This window comes from Pelodiscus sinensis, chromosome 3 (genome assembly GCF_049634645.1).
Source record: "Pelodiscus sinensis isolate JC-2024 chromosome 3, ASM4963464v1, whole genome shotgun sequence".
In the NCBI taxonomy this organism is placed as follows: Eukaryota; Metazoa; Chordata; order Testudines; family Trionychidae; genus Pelodiscus; species Pelodiscus sinensis.
Genome location: NC_134713.1, coordinates 190,242,419 through 190,255,605, shown reverse-complemented (window position 1 = coordinate 190,255,605; position 13,187 = coordinate 190,242,419). Strand labels below are relative to the sequence as shown.

The following is a 13,187-nucleotide window of genomic DNA, read 5'->3' as shown; positions in this document are numbered from 1 at the left end:
GAAGAGAAATTTCATATAGGTGACACTCCATACAAGTCTTTGTAATCTCTTCTCACATGCTTTCTTTCACATACAGTGCCACTCCCCCATCAGCACAGTCTTCTCTGTCATTCCTGTATATTCTGTGTCCTGGTATTTTACCATGCGATCAGTTCTAAAGACCCTTAGTAAGCAGTGTGGCAGGAGAGTCAAAAGAAAGGGGCAGAAACACCAAAGTACATAGGACTTGCACAGAGAACTGACTAAGGTGCTGAAAGCCACGGACTGCCACTGCATTCAAATGAAATTGAGAGGGCTCTCAGCACCTAATACAACTGGGATGCTGATAGCACTTTTTACCCCAAGGGCCTTAAAGAACTGGCTATCACAAATCATTATTTTATAGATGTGGAAATGCCAGCACAGGGAGGTTAAATAAGATGTCCACAAATCACAAAGGAAAGAAGTGGCGGAGTCAGGGATAGAACTACGTATCGGGGCACTGCTAACTCTATGCCCAGATCTACACTAAAAAGGGAAGGTAGAATCAAGACACAGAACTCCAGCTATATTAATTATGTAGGTGCAGTGGACGTACCTTGTTTTGAGTTTTTCCACCATCCCCAGAGTGGGAGGCTGATGGGAGTGAACACTCCCATTGGCTTCTCTTACTCCTCACAGAAGCAGGAGTATCATCCTTCCATAGAGGCTCCCTCTTAGTTTGATTTAGTGAGATTTAACTAGACCCCCTAAATCAAACTCCGGAAAATCAATCACAGCAGCATTGATCTTTCGTTTAGGGAAGACATGGCCTCAACAATGGACACTTACCAATGGCCCAAACAGCTTAGCAAGGAAGTGTAATCACACCCTCTATTGCTTTCAATAAGATGTATCAGAATTTTTTTTAACAATGTTGGGGATGCACTCTTCAACCCAACAGCAGCAAAAAATTCCCATGAGGGAATCCAAGAAATGGAGAGGGTTTTATTTTAGTGTTTGTATTAACAAAGCAAGTGGGAGCATAAATGCCTCAAAGAGAAAGTCCCAGCGAACCAAGCCCTAAAGGTCACACTAGAGGTCAGGATGTTTCGCTGCCCAGTCATACACTGGCAGCGGTCATGTACCACCTGTGATTTACCTGGCTGCACCAGACCAATAATTCTGTGGAGCTCTGGAATATAGTCATACATATAGTATAGCCATGGACATTTGAGACTATGGACCTTCACTATCTAGGTGTTTTGTTGTTATTAAGGAAGGGACTGTATCTCTTCTAACTGGTTCTTTTTTCCTTCAGACATACTATGTTACATGTTAGAGTAAACGACAATGTTATCTCATACACATTTTTTAAATGCACTGATAAATATATTTGAACAGAGAAAAGGGTGGAAAATATGGAAGCCTGTTTTGGATGGGCATGTGCAGGCCCATCTACACGACAATGGAAAGTCAACTTAAGCTATGCAACTCCAGCTACATGAATAATGTAGATGGAGTCAATGTACCTGTGGGCTCTACGTCATGGGAATTCTACGGGAAAAACTCTCTTGTTGGCTTCCTTTACTCTTCTAATCCAGGGTAGAGAAACAGGATCACCGGGAGAGTGATCTGCAGTCCATTTAGCAGGTCTTAACTTGGCCCACTAAATTGACTGGCAGTGGATCAGTCTCTGATTGTTGATCTGGACCATAATGTAGATGTAGCGTTAGTCCAGATATTTGGGATTACAGACTCAGGCAGAATCATTTTGAGCTGCAATATCAATGTGAGTTCAGTACCTCCCAAGATTGGGCCTTAAAATATTAATAGACTGGCTCAAGTGAAAGCACTATATGCAGTCTATAGTGAATTTGCAATGGTGTGGGATGCCATATATTTTATATCGCTGCAAGTTTGGGATGTATGATTTACTCATGTGTAACATAGAACATGGCAATAAAATCTTTACAGAGCCCAAATAAGTGGCAATAAAACATTTACAGAACCCATCACAAGCATATCTTTTTTATGGCTTTTTCATCCTCTCTCCTGCCTAACTCTGATTCCTCCCTTCCCCCTATGAAGTACGAGTTACTATGGAAACAATAAGCTCTTTAATATGGGTGGAGTTTAGTGACATCCAAAACTGCAACATCGTCAAATTATGTGATTACTGGGCATTTATCCTGTGGTTTGTGAAATACAGGTATTTACATGGTAGCTTTCTTTGATCACAACTGTCTATGTGTACAGATTTACAATTCCCTATTTACTTGTGATATATTCTTTTGCCTTACAACTACCGCTAGCAGAAAACAGTACATCTCAAAAAAATGTTTCTGGCATCTGAGATCTTTCTTTTAAACTATTTTCAGAATTGGCATCTCTGACACAATGAGGCCCTGATCTCAGTTTAGGTCCAAAAGCAATATAAATAATAGTCAGTATGGAATGGCTGCAGCAAAGAGGATTCAGGTTAGATTTAGGAAAGAGTCCCTAACCCTAAGAAAAGCTAAGCACTAGAACAGATTACCAATAGAGACTATGGAATCCCCATCATTTGAGGTTTTACAGAACTGGCTGGACAAACACCTCTCAAGCAGTGTCTAAGTATACTCAATCCTGCTTCATTATAGAGGGATGAACTAGATGGCTGCTGAAGTCCCTTCCACGTTTCCATGTTCCCACATCTACATTTTAATTAAAACCTTACAGTATCTATATTATTATGTATGGGAAGAGTTTGCCAGCTATGTTATCAAAAGCGCTGGATTAAGAAAACCAATTTAAAGATCACAGTAGGTTTCTAACAAAACACTATCTGCCCTGATGCATTAGCTGTTCCTTGTATCCCTGCACAGAGCTACTGATTCTGGAAAACCATTTTTTCACAATACACGATTATCTAAAAGGGACACAAGAATTGACAAGTGTAATGTATACATTTCATCATAAGATTTTCATGTTTTTTCTCCCCTCTTTTGGTTTCCTATCACCTAGCTTGTTATCACCCGCATGGTAAGGTACATAATGGCAACATGCTGTTCCCATGTCACAATGGTCAAGCAGTGTACTTGAAATATAAGTCTATGGGTCAAATCTTGTGGTCTTTGCTGAAGTCAAATTCCAATTGATTTCAGTGGGAGGTTTTATGATGTATGAACCCAATAAGGCAGTGAGGCGAAACTTAAGCAAGCGAGTGGGTCGAATATGTGGCTTTCCTTCATGTCATTGGGCTGCAAGATTGTCAGCACCAAGACGGTCTCCTGGGATAAGGTCATTTTGCTAACTGCACTCGTGTACCTAGAATTCGCATGGTGTGCAGATTGAACCGTAGCAGTGCCTTGATTGGATACAGAGAGACTGCACGGCTCTCAAAGTTGCATGCAATCAGCATACACCTCCCTCATGTACCCTTGCTTCACATGAGTGTCCCTTTAGCTATATGGACAGAAAAAAAAAAAAACCTGTGTGGACGAAAACCAGCAGAGCCTGGCAACACTGCACGTGGGCAGCTGTAAAGAAATGTCTTGTAGGCCACACAGTGAGCCGTAGGTTGTCTGCTGCTAAAGTAAGCCCTGCACATTTTAGCCCTAAAACCCATGACTGTAGTCTTGGCCTCTGGGTTAAGCCAGAGAATGCACAAGATATTTGAAACTGGATCAAATGAAGTTACCTAGCAATGCAGATAATCTCCTGTGAACCCTGGATAGTCCATTCTAAAATAGAGGGCACCCTTTCTCTTAGGAAACTGGAGGTTTTGAAATGCACTGGCTTGTTTTCTCTGGGTAAGTGTCCACTTCTCTTTTATATTCAACTCTCCTATGCTACCGGAGCTTGGAGCACAAAGGGTGAGTTCATTAAAAAACTGCTTCCTACTTGCTGAGCTAAGGGAGCTAGTGTTTTAACTTCTTAGTTGAAAATGGCTGTGTTTTTAGAGCTGGGACAACAGAAGTCCATCAGCTGCAATATGTAGACCATTTCAGACCCTCACAGAGCTTTGTTGTTTTCTCCAAAAGTCTTTATTTTGTATATAAAATACCTTGTCCTTCCGGTTCAGAAGATAGCCTTTGCCCTAAAAACTAATGCTGGCTGAATTGGGAGACAGACCACAGCAGTGAGAAAATTTCTTTCATGTATTTCTATGGCCTACTAGCTCAGAATTCTTATTACAGTCACTTCAGCTTTAAACATTTTCATTAATAGAGATTGTTGAATATTTTGATCTAAATGTTCTTTCTTCAAATATAGCCTTTTTTTCCTAAAACATTTTTTGTGTAAAGCCATCAAAACATTTCATTTTTTTCCAAACATAAATAGTGCCATTTTACTTTTTAAATAAAAAAATAATATTGCAATGGCATTGGAAAAGTTTCATTTACAAGAAGAATGAGACTGAACAATAATTGGCAGGGGCAAAAAAACTAAAGCTTCGACTACACAAAAAATAAGTCCCTTTTGACATGTTAAATCTTCAACATTTTGAAACTTCCCCAAAACTGTCCCTCCTCCCCGCCCTCACCCGACCTCCTGAATCAACTCTAATCAATGGCTCTCACTGAAATCAGGGACAGACATACAGAACAGTGGCAAGGACCATATAAATTCCTAGGCAGCTGAGATAAATAGCCTTCCAATTATTTCAACAGGTACTATTGCAGAGATATTTTGTGGATGTCGATAAAGCACCATTAGTTACAACTGTTGGATACTGGAAGTGAGGTTTGTGTCCCCTGCGTATTTCTATACAAGTTCCTGTCTTAACAGTATATATTTATTTACACCAGGCACACTAAGTTTTCTCATTAAACCAAAAATACATAGAAAACATATGCCACCATACTTCAGTGCGCGTTCTTCTGTGGTATGAATTTTTTTTAAATCAAAACACACCATTACTTTATGGATTTTAATAAGTACATGCCCAACATGTGCCAAATAGTTTGGATTCTCTATTGTAAAAGCTTCAAGGGAATGATAATAGACCCCACTAGTTAACTTGAGTTTCAATTGTGTGTGATAGAAAGGGAGAGAAAGCAAAGGGGAGAAAGGGAACCAGAGCCTTGTACATGGAACCAAGCTTCTCTCAAAGTGAATACTGCCTGTAAAGTATCTACGTCAATTTCTTTTCACAGGAAAAACATCAGTGATGTGAATTGGGGTTCCTCTGAATAAAGGCGCACTGGATCAAGGATAAATCACATACATGTCATTTAAAACGGGTGCAAAAAAGAACACATGACAATGGCAGTGTGAGTCCTAAAGAAGGATGGATAATGCATTTTTTCCTGAAGTCCTAAAATAAGAATTGCAAAATAATATGCTTTGTAAGAAACATACTCAGTAAATTATCTCAATGATAATTTTCATTAGGGTTAAAATTGGGATCCTGCTGTTTCAGCTAAACATAAATACTTTATATAAGCCTGGATCTTCACAGTGGCATCAGGGGTCAATGCTACTGAAACTAAAACTAATCAAAAACACACCTGGGAAGCACACCGCAAATCTGAAGGACACAACACAGCCCATTTTAGGACTAACAATGCAGAAGTTAAGAACCATTGAAGGACCACAAAGATAGCATAACCTTATTCTTCTGCATAGAAGAAGGATAGTTAGGGAACTAGGCGATCCAGATTCAATTTCCTGCTCTACCAAACACTTCCTGTGAGAGCTTGGACAAGTCACTTAGCATCTATGTTCCTCATCTGTGAAATGGGAATAATACCTCATGGGAGGGAGGGATGAAGAAATAAATACAATAAAATTGGGGGATTCTCAGAAGCTCTGGCAGTGCAGGTCAGAGCAGAATCTGAGACAGAGGAGAGCCACAACTGAAGCAATGCGCAGATCATGGAATTAGGGGAAAGGCTCTGCAAAATACACCCTCCTTCTGTAGGGCCCCTTTGTGACAGGTTTCAAGGTCGCATCAGGAGGATATGGATCTTTCCTCCAGAGGTGGTGGATATACAAGTGTATATATGTGGATATCCATCCATGTCTCCCTCTCTCGCAACATGGTCAATTAGTGGGAACACAGAAGACATATATGGGGTGGGGCACAAGGCAGCTGTGTGCAGGGATAGGACCTCTATGGGCATGACCAAGATGCATGTGGACCCCAGGGCTCTGAATCCCCTATCTATTCTGCAGAGGGGAAACACTAGGGCTTTGTCTACACGGCAGGGTTTTTGCACAAGAAGCCTTTTGCAGAAGAGTTCTTTTGCAAAAACTTCTTGCGTAAAAGCACGTCTAGGCCTCAAAGCACATCACAAAAGCGATGTGCTTTTGCGCAAGAGAGCGTCCACACTGCATGGATGCTCTTGCACAAGAAAGCTCTGATTGTAATGGCCACCAGGGCACCTATGCTTTTTCTGATAGGGGTTTCTTGCGCAAAAACCCCTCCGGAGCATCCACACGTGCCTTTTTGTGCAAGAGCTGTAGCACAAAAAGGAGTTATTCCTCATGGGGGAGAGGAATAACTCTATTGGCAAAAGCCCTCTGTTCTGTCAATTTTCTTGAGCTAAAACAGGCTTGAGATGTGGACACTCTGCTGGTTTTTTCACAAAATGGCCATTTTTGTGCAAAAGCTTTGTAGTGTAGACATAGCCTAGTAGTAGAGCCAACTACTTGAGTTGTTGAGTAGTTCCTGAGTTTTCCAGCCTCAAAGGCGGGGATTTCCCATGCCAAGGAATGGAACATCTGTCACCAATACCAAAATGCATTGAGCTGTTAACCTCACCCACAGTTAGTTCCATCAAGAATATTCAGAAAGTTAAGGATGGCACAGTGATGTTTCCCTTGTTCTGGGTAGTTGCCAACAAAAGTTTCATTCTACAGTAATGGCTCTGCAAAAAACTGAAGTTTGACCCAGTGGCTCCCTAGCTGGGAGATGGGAACGATCTAGTTTTAGCATGCTAGCTTTGAGCCCTGCTAGCATGAGTCTGTCTTGCTAGGCTGGAAGGCTTGCTCCCAGCTGCAGTGTAGACATACACACAGTGGTTCTGCAAGTGCCTACTAATGGGCTATGGATGTGTGTCTGATCACACAGTGCAAGTTCTCTTCCCTTTTCCCAGCTGATAAATCATGTTAAAAAGAAACTAAAATTAAGGGTGGGATTTTCACAAGTGCTCAGTGTCGGCCTGATTCGTTCAAGTTAACAGGAGTTTTATCATGGACATCAATGGGAGAAAAGGTTTCAGAAGAGTAGCCACATTAGTCTGTTTCAGCAAAAATAATTTGTCCCCTTACACTTTAAATACTAAAACTGTGTTAGGGCATAAGCTTTCGTACGATGCAACTCACTTCCTCAGATGCTGAAAGAAAAGAAAAGAAAAGAAAAGAAAAGAAAAGAAAAGAAAAGAAAAGAAAAGAAAAGAAAAGAAAAGAAAAGAAAAGAAAAGAAAAGAAAAAGGGATACAGAGATGTGAGTGTGACATCAGTAGGCCAACTTTGAGCACTTTGGGAAATGCCAACCCAAAGGCTTTCTGCGTATTAATTTTCCGTGTAAGCGCAGGGATGTTATATGACCATGATTGTGAAAAAGGGCAGTCTATATATTTGTGAATGGAAGAGGAAGCAGCCCATGAAAAAAAATCTCACTATTCATATGTGGTCCACACTATGAAAAAGTTTGTGAACCTTTAAATTACAATTCACATCACTGAGTGGCATACTTGCTTTTGCTCTTCATGCTCAAATATAACAAAGGGAAAAAGAAGATAGATAAAATACACGAAGAGAATTTCTAAACCCCTGTTAGTCTGGCAGCACGGCCAGACAAAAGCTATCTGCAAATATGCTGACCAGATTTTCAGAAGTGGCTCAGGATTCAGGGTGCCTCGCTTTTCCAGATGACATCTTAAAAGGGCCTCAGGGTCAGATAATTCTGAACTAACTTCCCCTGAAAATCAAACTGGGCTCCCAAAAGCTGAGGAACTTCCAAATCAAGAGTCACTTGAGAAAACGTTGTCCATGATTCAAACCAAACAAACAATTTGCACCAAGCTATTACTTTAAACTCCTTCCTCAAATATTCATCATATGGTTGACAACCTCTCTCAACATATTTTAAACCATTCTATTTCTACACATTTCAACATTTTCTACCATTCTAACATTTTCAGTTCAGAACTTTCCCTCAACACCAGTTTCCTCCTCCCTACGCTTCAAGTGCAGGCTCACAAACCAAACCACAAATGCAAACCAAACCCTCCCTCTGCTTTTAAATATCATGGTTATGAATGCTTGACTGCATTTCGTTGCCCAGTGCTCTCTTTGTCTAGCAACATTGTCAAATATCTCTTACTTCTCTAATGCCATCACAAGGTCAATAGCCTTGTAGAAACGGTTTCGGGTTTCTTCCCGCCCACATAGGATAAATTATTTAAAAGAACTTCAGATATTTTTAAAACACTCTATCTAAAACTCTACTCATCCCACTGAGCGACATGTGAAACGAAGAAATGCAGCACAAGTGGCATACGTTAAAAAGTAATCTCCTTTCATAAGAGCTATTAAACAAAAATAAATCATGTGAGAAGGCTTGATTTGATTTTAAAGTCAGTGTTATCAAAGAGGCTTGGCATTATCTTCTATTGATTTTATTGGCAGTTTGCCCAGTTTTCCTGTCTCTGCACTGTGTCTCTCTCAAAGTATTAATCTTAGATTGGGCTGTTACAGCGTATTCAATTCTTCCAATTAACATGCATTTCTTTAAAACACGTTTTGACAAAGCTTTCTGTGGCGATTGCTTATGATGATTAGTTTTACACCCTTTTTAAGCAACCAGCCCTTTTAATATCCCAGAATTCATACTCCCTCTTTTTATTGACACGTCTAGATGTCACTTCATAGAATATTTTATATTCTGTGATGTTAATGTAATTTGTCAATGCAAACATTGCTGATGTGTTTTCAGCTACATAAACCAGCTTTCAAAGAACAATTTTATGTGTGTGTTCACTAGTTAAATGAATGTCTTACTTATTCCATTGTTTTAGAGGGTTAGCTCAGGTTATTTAAAACAAAATATCTCCCCCCCTCCCCCGCCAAAGTACACCCCAAAGGTTGCTTTGAATACATAAGTGCTCAAGTAAGTTTCCCTATCAGAGGGGACTGACAGGTGATTCTTGCACTGTCGCTGGAAGGGAGTGCATGCCAATTCTCACTAGCACCTAAAAATGACAAGGTCATGGAGCTTTTTACAGCCAGGAAAGAAAAACCCGGTGTAGTTTAAATTTCGTTTTCGAGTCCAGGCGAATGCTAAAGCCCCACCCTTACTATTGATACTGCAGGGACTTACGTGCTGCCCCAGAGGTCCAATGTCCATATGAGATGGGTACCTGCATGGGTTTTGCAGCACCCAGTTGAAGTATACATGTAAATATCACACACACCCCACCTACCCCATTACACACACAGACACATACACACACACACCCTCCACATTCACCTACCCCTACACACCCACACCTACCCCATTACACACACACACATACCCTCCACATTCACCTACCCCTACATACCCCCACCTACCCCATTACACACACACACCCTCCACATTCACCTACCCCTACATACCCCCACCTACCCCATTACACACACACACCCTCCACATTCACCTACCCCTACATACCTCCACCTACCCCATTACACACACAGACACACACACCCTCCACATTCACCTACCCCTACATACCTCCACCTACCCCATTACACACACACACACACCCTCCACATTCACCTACCCCTACATACCCCCACCTACCCCATTACACACACACCCCCTCCACATTCACCTACCCCTACATACCTCCACCTACCCCATTACACACACAGACACATACACACACACACCCTCCACATTCACCTACCCCTACATACCCCCACCTACCCCATTACACACACACACCCTCCACATTCACCTACCCCTACATACCTCCACCTACCCCATTACACACACAGACACACACACCCTCCACATTCACCTACCCCTACACACCCACACCTACCCCATTACACACACACACACCCTCCACATTCACCTACCCCTACATACCTCCACCTACCCCATTACACACACACACACACACACCCTCCACATTCACCTACCCCTACATATCCCCACCTACCCCATTACACACACACACACACACACCCTCCACATTCACCTACCCCTACATACCCCCACTTACCCCATTACACACACACACACACACACCCTCCACATTCACCTACCCCTACATACCCCCACTTACCCCATTACACACACACACCCTCCACATTCACCTACCCCTACATATCCCCACCTACCCCATTACACACACACACACACACCCTCCACATTCACCTACCCCATCACACACACACACAGGCACATCACCTCCCCCTACACACCGCCATCTACCCCATCACACACGCTGCCTTACCGGGCTGGTGCGCAGGACATTCACACAGGGGCGCTGCCCTACCGCTGGGATGAACCCGCCGCGCGCCCCTCGAGCGGCCGGGCAGGGAGCAGCGAGCTGGCGCGAGCTCCCGGCTCCGAGCGCCCCGCGCATCCCGCTGCTGCCCCTTCCCGGCGGGGACCGGCCGCGCCCCCCGGCCTACCTAGCGCCCGGCGCTGCGGCGAGCCCCGGCCGCGTCCCGCGCCATGCCCGGCTCCCTGGGCTCGCGCCGGCTCCGGGCTGCGGCTACATCCGGGCTGCACCGGCGGAGCGCGAGCCCCAGCTCGCCTGGCGCTGCTGGAAGCGGAGCCGCCCCGCTCGCCGCCGGGAGCGTGCAGGGCTGGGGCGAGCCTGCTCCATCGGCGACCCCGCCCCCTCGCCCTGGCATCCTCCGCACAGACCCCCCCCCGACCGGGCGGGGAGCCCTGGCCCCGGCCCTAAAGCCCCCCTCCCGGCCCCGGACCCCTCCCCAGCCCTACAGCCCCCCTGCACCGGAACCCCCTCACCCAGCCCTACAGCCCCCCTGCACCGGAACCCCCTCGTCCAGCCCTACAGCCCCCTGCACCGGAACCCTCTCACCCAGCCCTACAGCTCCCCCCTGCACCAAAACCCCCTCGCCCAGCCCTACAGCCCCCCTGCACCGGAAACCCCTCGCCCACCTCTATAGCCTCCCTGGCCCTGGACCCCCTCACCCACGCCTACAGGCCCCCTGCACCGGAACCCGCTCACTGACCCCTACAGGCCCCCGGCACCAGACTTCCAATCCACCCCTACAGCCACAGCCCCCCTGCACTGGACCCCAACTCAGCCCTCCAAGCCACAGTCCCCCTGCACCAAACTTCCAACCCATCCCTACAGCCATAGCCCCCTGCACCGGACCCCCTGGTGTGCCCCTCCAGCCCCCCTGCACCGGACCCCCTCACCCACTCCTACAGCCACAGCCCCCCAGAATCAGACCCCCTCACCAACCCCTACTGCCACAGCACCAGACCCCGGCCTGAGCCCCTCACCCACCCCTAGAGCCACAGCCCACAGCCCCTCTGCACCAGGGCCCCTCCCGCTCAGAGCCACAGCCCCTCTGCACCAGACCCATTCACCCTCCCCTAGAGCCACAGGTCCCTCTGTACTGGACCCTCGCCATAGCCCCTTTGCCCCACATTTAGAGCCACAACCCCCTTGCCCTATCCCTAGATCTAGAAATCCCCTCACCTCCCCCCTAAGAGCCACAGCCTCCCTCACCCTGACTCCTAGAGCCACAAACCCCTCACCCCACAACGAGAGACAGAAATCTCCTCCCCCCGCCCCTAGGTCCACAACTCCCCTCACCCTGTACCTGGAGCCACAGAATCCTCACCCCCCACCTACAGCCACAAGCCCCTCACCCCACACCTACAGCCAGCCAAACTATGGCTGGTTAAATACAGTGTGGGTTGAAACTGCTCCTGCTACAACAAAAATTCTGCAGGCCGAAGGGTTCTGGGGCCAGGGTGCCACTAAAGCCCAGAACTGGTACCCAGATACTGCCACTACTTCAGGCTCCTGTTCCCCCCCCCCCATTCAACAGAGTAAACAGGGAAATGAGCCACTACAGCTGCACCTTAGAAATCTGGGGACTCCTTTGTGCCAGTCAATGCAAAAACTCAGTGTTGGCACCCGGAGCCTCCCAAATTTTGGCTGCAATCCCTGACACTGCACCATCAAAATACTATTGTTTATATTGCAATTGGGCCTAGGAGCCTCAGTCATGGAGGTCATTGGGCTAAGCACCGTACAAACTAAACAGAGAATTGGTCTTGGCCCCCAAAGAGTTTAGTCTAAAAACATAAGAACAGCCATATTGGGTCAGAACAAAGGTCCTTCTAGTCAGTATCCTGTCTTCCAACAGTGGCCAATGCCAGATGACCCAGAGGGAATGAACAGAACAGGCAATCATCCAGTGATCCATCGCCTGTCACTCATTCCCAGCTTCTGGCAATCAGAGGTAAAGGGCACCATCCCTGCCCCTCCTGATTAATAGCCATTGATGGACCCTTCCTCCATAAATGTATTTAGTTCTTTGAACCACATGATAGTCTTGAACTTTACAACATCCTCTGGCAAGGAGTTCCACAGGTCATAACATGATCCCTCTCCTGTCATCAATTTCCAGACAAACAGAGGCTAGAGACACCATTCCTACCCATCCTGGCTAATAGCCATTGATGGACCTAATCTCCATGAATCTATCTAGCTCTTTTTGGAACCTTGTTAAAGTCCTAGTCTTCATAACATCATAATGGATCGCAGGAGAAAGATCACATGATGATGATGATGATGATTATAGACCTCTATCATATCCTACCTTTGACTTCAGGTCATCCTAGCTGAAAAGCCCCAATGAAAGACAAAAGACAACAGGTGAATACAACAGAGGAGCACAAGCCAACCATGAGAAAATAGACATCCTGGTACAAGAACATCTGAAAAATTCTAATTCAGGGTCAGTATCCTGTTGGATCTGGTGAATTTTTGGCTTAATGCTCCCAGTTTTAAAAGCAAAATTAGGATAAGAGTTTACACTAGAGCTGTGGGTGGAGGGGTAGCACGCAGGTTTGTTCTGCAAGCCAAATTTTAAAAAATAATATATGGAACGTGTCTGCTGAGGTGCCTGATAGCCATTGTTATACTGTTACATAATCTCCTCCCCTTTGGATGGATTCATACAGGGCTCAACACTTCAATCTTTGCCATTTTGCGTTCTCAAGCAGGTAACATTACTAGCATGTCATTTAC

At 45.2% G+C, this 13,187-nt stretch overlaps 1 protein-coding gene across 4 annotated transcripts in view; it reads right to left on the bottom strand.

Annotated features, from left to right (window-relative positions):
* PAK5 (p21 (RAC1) activated kinase 5) overlaps nucleotides 1–13,187 on the bottom strand; it is a 229,998-nt gene that overhangs the window by 199,668 nt on the left and 17,143 nt on the right. For 2 of the 4 annotated variants that reach the window (XM_075925678.1, XM_075925681.1), the window contains exon 1: nucleotides 10,579–10,774. The exons of 1 other annotated variant lie outside the window; for it this stretch is intronic. The gene's annotated coding sequence lies outside the window, so the exon portion shown is untranslated. Of the gene's footprint in view, nucleotides 1–10,397; nucleotides 10,554–10,578; nucleotides 10,775–13,187 lie in introns of those variants that run through there. One more of the 4 variants, XM_075925679.1, reaches the window with a different exon arrangement.